At 37.4% G+C, this 8,892-nt stretch overlaps 1 long non-coding RNA gene across 1 annotated transcript; it reads left to right on the top strand.

Annotated features, from left to right (window-relative positions):
• The first annotated feature begins 408 nt into the window (after nt 1-408).
• Nucleotides 409-2,661, top strand: LOC112954617. The gene is made up of 2 exons (XR_003250756.1): nt 409-467; nt 2,379-2,661. It is a non-coding gene; the product is annotated as an uncharacterized LOC112954617 (long non-coding RNA).
• The last annotated feature ends 6,231 nt before the right edge of the window (nt 2,662-8,892 follow it).

The following is an 8,892-nucleotide window of genomic DNA, read 5'->3' as shown; positions in this document are numbered from 1 at the left end:
AACCACTCAAGTTCATTAGGAAAAAATGGAGTAATTAATTTCAACTTGTGGGTTGTGTCTACCATTTCCGTGTTACTGGAAGTATCATGTGACTTATAAAATCTCTTATCCAGTATCAGTTTAATATGCTTCATGTTACCTGCATTATATTTTTCATTGTTCTTCATGTTGGACGTTTGTTAAGTTTTGCATTTTATAACTTCCCTTGAAGCTATAATATGATGTTTTCCAAGGAAGTAGTTGTTTTGATGTTGAAAGCCTGGAAATGTAATGAGAATTTTATTCAGCTGCTTTGTTTTCTAGTCTTCTGCCTTGAAAACATACATATTTCTCCTGTGATTAATGAATTTCTTCAGTAAGTATCAAATTGCCCCGTTCTTTGTTTTGCAGCAGTTTCTGCATCTTGCACCATTTGCATTCTGTGCATTGGGCTTTGGTTCTCTCTACTAAATTCAGGATTGATAATCGTAAGGCAAATATTTCATCAGAATAACTTATCATTTGGGGTCTTTCTTATCTTTATTGCCATATCTGCCTCTCAAAACAGAACTAACTTGAATGCAAATCATTATTCTTTTTATGCTACTAAAATTTGCTTCTCTTGACCTTTTTTCCTCTTCCTTTGACTAACAGTTTAAATATTTAAATCACAGGTTCTTTGGGTCAGGAAGCCTATTCTGTTATGCACGATAGATGTCATTTCCACTGGAAATGATTCCACTGGAATACAAGAAATGGCAATGCAGATGCTAAACACTCTAGTATGCACAGWAATATCCTGGTGTTTTCTTGAGGGACTAGAGGGGAGCATTGGTGGTAAGCAAGCCCTTCGGTGCAGTCAGGTAACGACCAGCCATTGCTTTGTGCTTCTGCCACTTCTTTATTCTGCTGGGTCTGTGTATTCTGCCTATCTCCGTTACTTTGTATGCACTTTCACTGCTGTGGAAGTGACTAGAATGTTCTTGAAAGGGATTCTATGGTTGGGGTACTAGTCACTAGTTTGTTGTCACAGTAATTTGATTTCCTGTCTATATCATGGGCACATAAAGATGAGAGCATGCTCTTTCTCTGGTTGAAGTTGCTAAAAAGTTTAACTTACCTCTTGCATTCCATCCTTACAGTGTATTTACTTTTTCAGGACTTTGGCTTCAAATGACTGAATTTGATGCTGTTTTACATTAGAACAAACTGTTAAAAATAACAGATAATTCTTGATTTGGTGTTGACCTTACTGTTAAATAAATAAAAASAAATAGATAAAAAGTTCTAGGCCCGCTGAGCTGTTGCAAAAAGGAGGATGGAAATGCATGGGTAAAAATGGAGAGAATAAGGGAAGGCGGTATATAAATGCACAGGAAGTTCTACTTCTTGAATAGTCAACTTTGTAAATGACATGCAGTCATGTTAAGCATAGGTGCATAGAGAAAATAGCATAACATGCAAAAGGATTGCACTGAAAAGACCCATGATGAGTACTGAAGTGAAATAATTAGGTTGGCATGGGTATAGCTTTCCAGGAGACCTCTTCTGTCCTCTGCTAACAAATTTTTTTTTCCTCCAGAATTTTTACTAGTTTCTATGCTCTTCATCAAATATTCATGAACAGCATGGATTTTTCTTTTTAAATTTTAAAGTCCCAAACCTACTTAATGATTTCTTGTTTCTCCAAGTATGCAGGAAACTTGCATAAGGACAGAAAACCATGACTAACTTGAGAGGTTTCCATGAGTGTCTGATCTAATCTACATTGCATTTGTCCATCAGATACTTATCCCTGGCCTATAATTAAAATACCATCCTATCTGAAAAATACACCTGATGGTATGAAATTATATTTTCAACTCAGGTTGTCATATTCATTGAGGGGACCTTGCCCAACACTTAGTAAAAGATCTAAATGGATGTGAGATTTTTCAGTGTGACTCTTGTGGACTGAGTATCTGTCTTTTCATTATTCAAAATCAAGATTTTTTTAAAAATAAGTTGACCTGTTTTATGATAAAAATGCCTGTGAGTATAATTAAATTGAATTCTGTGCTTAAAGTGACCCTCTGATTCATGGGCATTTGCAGTACAAAGAACAAAAATAAAATTAAAGACTTATCTGAAAGATACAGTAATTAAGTCTCTCAGTTTTGATTATTATCTGCTGTGATGAGAACAGTGGAAAGGCAAAAGGATATTGCTCAAGCAAAAGGCTTCTAGCAAAATATAATGTAGCTATAAGGATCTTTCTGCATGGAAGAGGTTTCTTTAGATATATATATATATTTTTTTTTTTGAATTGGGTAGACCAACTTCATAGGAACTGAAATCACTACAAAATGGCAATACTGGTAGCGCCTGTTTTTGTAGMGTGTTGGCTTCTCTTTCCATAGGTGTTCAATGAGAACTTGAGCTGAGGAGGCTCTAGACCTGAGAATATGACATATTCTTCGGAGGAAGTCAGTATATTGTTTYGTGCCTGTTGTGAATGATGAAGCCATGGGGACGAGTTCTGATCCTACAAGCAAGCCTTCCCCTGGTTTTGGACTAAGGACCTGATTATAGTTTTTCATCTGTTATGTAAACTTCGATTGATTTCAGTGAAAGWTAGGACATGCAAACGTCTTTGTGACCAATCTTTAAATTCTGTGGCCAGAAGACACACAGTTATGTAGGGCAGCCACAGGAGGGGTACCCAACACCGCACAGTGTTCCTGCAGGTTACCTTACGAGGTTGATTAATAAGGGCTATGCTCTGGGGATCCTGTGTCTCTTGAATTACCCTCTTTCCTTTTAAGGAAAAGAGGTAAGAGAAATTTCACATGTCTTTAATAGAAGAGAAAGAAACATAGAAAATAGGGCTGAAGAAACTCAGGAGGTCATTCAGTTCATCTTTCTCCCTCAAGGCAGAACTAGCTATATCTAAATCATATCCAGTTAGTACTTTCCTGACCTGCTCTCTGATTTTTTGGTAGTGGAGATACCACAGCCTCCTTAGGCAGTCCTCTATTCCAAGTCTTGATGATTTTAGTTACAGGTGGAAGCTTTTTGTTACTGCCTATTCTAAATCTCAAATTTAGAGAGTATTTCAAATATGAAATACTGTTTTCTTCTTTAAAAAGGAACAGACAAATTATTTTCTCAATATTATTTGTTCCTTTTTTATGCAGAAAACAGTATGTCTTCATCTACTTTACCCTTTTGCATATGAGCTATCATGTTTCCTTATGTGCCATCATTTCTCCAGAGGTCATATGCTCTAAACTTTTCCATTGTTCTTCTCCGGCATTCATATTTTTAATGAAGATCTCTTTTACCACAGTTGCAGTGGTTTGTGCATCCTCTGATTGGAGAAAAAGAAATCAGAAAAGAGGCCCTGCTCCTCGAGTTCAGCAGGGACTAGAGAATGGCACCACTTGGGTATTCCTTTGCAGTGTAACCGCTGCCTTTGCGAGGCATTTCATTTGCAGAATATACAGGATACTAAGCAGCCCRTGAGCGTGTGCAGCCCTGGAATTCACTTGGGGGGCTCTGCTGATGTCATTAGCTTGCGAGAGGTAGCAGAGGCCCAGAAGTGAACTGAGGCGTGTATGCGTCTTTGGCCATCTGCTGTTTTTTAGCACAGCCTTCCACTTTTTTTGATATTTTGATCTTACAATATAACAGCAACCCCTGTGAGAGGAAATAGTTTATCCTTGCAGGCTGTTTTGAAGAAAATCTTGAGAGGTTCTCTCTGTTTATCATCCAGTCTTCAGACTTGGAAAACACAAACTACAGGTGTGGTCAGATGAGTCAGCTTAGGATCGGTAGGAGGGGAAAGATATGGGACCGTGAGGGATGAGAAAATATTCATGTCTGATACCTATCTGCCACCTTGGTTCCATATCAAAGGCGTGGGGAGRGGGTACAGAAGTATTTGTTGTCCTGGCTTAATGCTGCTCGCCATTTATTTCTGCTGCTGATCTTTCTCACTATTTTGCTTTAATGAATCCCAGAGAATAGCTACAATGAAAGACAAATTCTTACTAACTTGAAATAAAATATTTCCATATGTTAATCTCTCTAAKGAAGGAAGTGCCTTAGTTATATCTTTTAAAAACGTTTTAAATTATTACTGTAGTAGGAAGCATACAAAGTAATCTCAATTATTCTATTCAAAAATGTACTTTTTTTGGCTAGTGTTTTTGCTAAGTAAGCTAATCTTGGAAATGTCCAAAACTGATTAGTTTAGATTTTATTTGTCTTATTAAATCTTCTCTTTCCTTGCAGACTTCCTATAACCGTTGCTGAACTTTCAAGAAAAGCTTGGATCACTTATGTGTTAAAATCAGTAAGATTTGCAGTTTACAGTTGGCATCCCGTTAAAATCAGCATAGGTGCTGGAAAGRGCACCTATATTTCTCCTTTCTTCCATAGGGAACCCCTTTTCACTTGTATCTTGGGCTATGATGGCCTGCTGTGATGCAGACTAACCAAATCTTCATTGTTTTATTAAAAAAAAAAAAGGGGGGATAAGACAGATGCGGCAACCTTTTTTTTTTTTTTTTTTTTTAAAGATAATTTAATAAACATAGCCCACTGGATCAGAAACCTGAAAAAAATATATACTCTTCTGGGTTTTCTAAATTAAGCTCACTTTTTTCCTAATATAATGTTGACTCATAGATAAAAGGTAGAAGAGACACATGAAGAATTGAGCAATACTGCCTTGTTCTTGACAAACTATGCTAAATAGCCAGAATTAATATAGAACTGTAAACACGGGTCCCGGGCAACTTGCTTTAATTAGATATTTCAGACTTTTCACAGGCTCTCCGGGTGGGTAAGGTAAGGTTCTGGCTCTGCCCTCCAGAGCAGAGCTGAAGCCGTTGGCATTTTTTGGTGCTTTGTTTCCCCTTTCTTTGTTTTATGATTGCTTGAGGTTATTACGTCTGTTTTATTGTCATAAGCATTTTTCTTCACCACCATCTAGCCCACGTGGAAGTGCGTGAATGCTAAGGCCTCAGCCTCACTGTGTGTTATTTGGGTATCATTAATCGATTTTACAGCTGTCTTAGGTACCATGAAAAATATAATTCAAATGAATGATTTCAGAAAAAAAACATGACATGGCTGAGTATATCACCTAACCCTGATCAAAAATAAGAGGCAAAATCGTAGAGAGCTTTTGTAAAAGGGTGAGATGTTTTATCACCAGTCCCATTGTTTTATAGCAGAGCTCTAAAATGTTGTACTCATTTAATATCCCTCATCCCTGAGGAGTTCCCATTGCTGCCTTTGAATTTCCCATATTTGATTTTGCTACAGTTTATTAATCTGAATGTGGTTTTTAGTTTTGAAATATGGAAAGCAAAGCTAATAAATAATAAATATATATCTAACTAATAAAAGCAGTGTAGGACTGAACATGCCTCCCTATACACACACAGAAATCTGTGATATTTTAGCCCTGTGAAGCTTTTTCTGGGGATTTCTCCCCTTAAGTACTGAAGGGAAGACTTGAGCTCAGTTACACAAGGTCATTCATGTTGCTTTGTGGAATTTTCATCATCTTCAGCTCATGCCAAATCAAACCCCCTAACTTTTTGTTCCCGGTGACTTCAGAAAAGATCAGGACCTATATTTCTCTTCCAACACCCCTGTAGTTTTCCATCTGTTTTCTTAGTAATTTTTAGAACAATATTTGTGACTACTGGATGAAGTGAGGGGAATTGTTTTCTACCTTTTCTGTCCGTTATTGGAGGACCTGCCTAACAGTCTATCCCACCTGAGGCACTGACGTTCCTAGTTTATGACCACGGCTCTCATTTTCTCATTTTACTGATATAAGACGAAGGAAAAGAAAGTCCTGAGGCATTGTGGAGGACAGGAGTTGAGAGAAATGAGAGAGATGAACAGTGCACTAAGGTGAAAAAAAAGAATTTTTTGACTAGTTTTCAGAAGATGGTCTGGAAGAACAGCTGGAAAAGACACCTCAGCTTCAGAGTACTTATCCAAAGGTTTAAGATGTAATAAAATTATTTGACAGCTGGATGGATGGTGTCTACAGATTAAATGATTTGCTGAAAGAAGTGTCATTAGTCCGATACAGAACTGGGAACAGTGCTTAGTGTCCTATGCTACATGTTCCCATTTACTACTGCTGTGTTGTTATAACTTAAATCTTGCTTTAACAGTAACTTTCCTTGTACTATCCCTGAGCTCAGCTGGTGTCCCTAATCTTTCTTTTCTTGYGATAATACTATTTTCAATCTAAAAAATTGCTGTTGATCACAGTTGTGTCTTCCTGTTGACTCCATGYATCATTAGAAAGCCCTGGTGTGCCACCTCTAGTTTCCTTTGAAAGGTCGCTGCCCTTGAGGCAATCTTAGTGCTCTCTGGCTCTACTTGTAATGCACTCGGCTGCGATATATTAGCAATCTTCTACAACCAATTCCAAGAAAAATAATTCATTGTTTTTTTGGTATGGATTCAGCATACAAATCTTTTTTTCCTGGTGCTTGCTGATGGTTAGCACCCTTAGCATTCACACACCTCTCGTTATGGTCTGTCTAAATTCTCTCTCTGCTTCCCCTTCTCCTCATCTTCTTTCTCTAAGAAAAAGTTTGGGTTTTGTCCCAGTACTGAATAAAAAGTACATAATTTTAAATAAAAGGGGCTGCTGAAGAGTCAATTAAAGGATCTTTGATTAAATGGAGGCAGCATTTTCATCATAACCAGCTGATAAGTGTACYATGTATGTTGTTTTAGCTCTCCCTAGTAAAATAAAAATGTGATTTAGCTTTATTGCTGATGATGCAACTGGAGAGTGTTATCTTTTCCTGCTATTCTTCCTTTGTTTTACATGCCAAATACTGCTTTGTGGGCTTTTTCATTTGCCTCCCTTATTGCTAACAAGGCTGATAATAGGTCCCTTGTGTTTACTTTGCCTTTCTGTGGATGTTTATGGTTAGCAACTTTGTCACGGCTCGGAAAATACCCTCAGTAGTCTCCATGGTTAGGTCGTGATTGTGGCTCTGTCGCCCTGTACTAACACTAACTGTCTGTATTAACCATGTTTTAGAAAATGAGKTATGTTTGTTCCAATTACTCTGATGTATTCTGTATGAGGAGATATACCTGGCATTTTTGAATGAAAAAGATGCTTAATTCTATGGATAATTTTTCGCYAGAAATGCATTAGCTGCAAATGGAATAGGTAGGGTTGTTGATCTGATAAATATGGGAAATTTTACGTGGCCAGCACTTTAGACAATATAATCATTTCTCTCCAAAAACTCCCTGTTTTTTTAATAATGTTTTGATTTCATATTCTGCCTGTGCATCAGTCACTTTCTGAATATGTATTACCATTGTAATTGATAGTGTGGCTCTTAAGAATCTCACTTAACTGCTGATTATAACAGAGTCGCTGCTCCGTTTGAAGAAGCTTTGAGCCTGCTCATCACTGTGGTGAGTCAGTCCCCACTAGTGTGTTACCTACACACAGTTTCAAACAAGTTCTGTCGTGTTTAAGGAAGATACCTTCTGATCTGAGCGTGTTTTTGCCAAATTCTGAGTTAACCTCCAGATTATGTGTTTTGTTTGCAATTGTTTATTATCTTCCATAAAAATAAAATCAAAACTTTTACACATACATTGTGTGATTCCATATTCCACTTTATGATTAGCTTTATGTGGSGTGGACATAAGCCTGGGCACTAGGCCAAGGCAAAATTATGACACTGGTTTTCATCATGTGTTTCTGTTTTGATTCTACTCAGGCTTGTGTTGTCTATAGGCTATTGCGTGCTGCCTCGTTGCGTGAGGTATTACATAACAGATATTTTTCTTGTATTTAGGGCTTGCCTGCCTGCTGAAATGGTCACCACCTCAATAATAAACTTACAGGAGAAGATGCCAATTTTCTTTGGTATCTTTGAGGGAGAAACAGGATGTCATCTTATTCTTACCTTAACTGTAATGGATTGGAGCAGCAGCATTTTATTCTGATGTGGGACAAATGAAAGGATTAATTCAGCATTGCTCATGCAAAACAAAATGCAGCAAGAAAGATTTTATTTATGTATTTATCTATTTTTGAGAGTGAGCTCTATACAAAAACAGAGCTCCAATTTATGGTGAAAGGCCATGTGTAGAATTTGTGTTGAAAAGTCCATGGTAGAGAAACAGTTTCTTTAATCTTACGAGATTTACTGATTTACTTTGTAATGTCATTACCAGTTATAAAAGGTGACAGCTCTTATTTTCATTTGACCTTATAACAGTGATTGGAGTATATATATAGATTTATTTTTAAAWTGTGCTGGAAATAATTTTAGAACATGTTTTCCAAGTTTTAAATAATTCACTGTACCTTTCAGAGACTCTACAGCACACTGCAGACTTGTTTGAGAATCAATCCATATAGCCTTTGTGTGCAGAAAGAGCTATATATAGATGCATACTGCAGGCAAGCTCCATGTTATGCAGGCTCAGGGCCTGCTTTACCCAAAGCAAAAGCTGTGTTCTTTTTCTTCTGAGCTTGGTCACTCRTGTTATATGGCATATGCAATACAGTGGTATCAGTAAAATCATAATGCAAATTTTAAGTAACTCTCTGAACCTGAGGGACTTGGGAGAAGCCAAGGAATGGGGAGCAGAGAGCAATAAAAAGACCCAGGTTACTTGAGCTGGACAGTCTGTGTGTTATGGCTCCTTCCTCCTATCTAGCAACAAGGGACTGTTAGATGCTTTGATACCCTTATACCCTGACAGGAGCTAAAACTGTTTTTTTCTCCCTTCTCCTCCTCCTTTTTTTTTCTTAACCTCTCCAGTTTTTCATTCCCCCCTCCCCCTTTTTTACTCCCCAGAGATGGTACAATTTTCAGCATTTCTTACTGTAAATAGCTCCATATACAAAGTGAA

This window comes from Nothoprocta perdicaria, unplaced genomic scaffold (assembly GCF_003342845.1).
Source record: "Nothoprocta perdicaria isolate Ctin4 unplaced genomic scaffold, notPer1 scaffold_50, whole genome shotgun sequence".
NCBI classification, from domain to species: domain Eukaryota; kingdom Metazoa; phylum Chordata; class Aves; order Tinamiformes; family Tinamidae; genus Nothoprocta; species Nothoprocta perdicaria.
The sequence above is the reverse complement of the archived record's forward strand: the minus strand, read 5'-3'. Positions and strand labels throughout refer to the sequence as shown.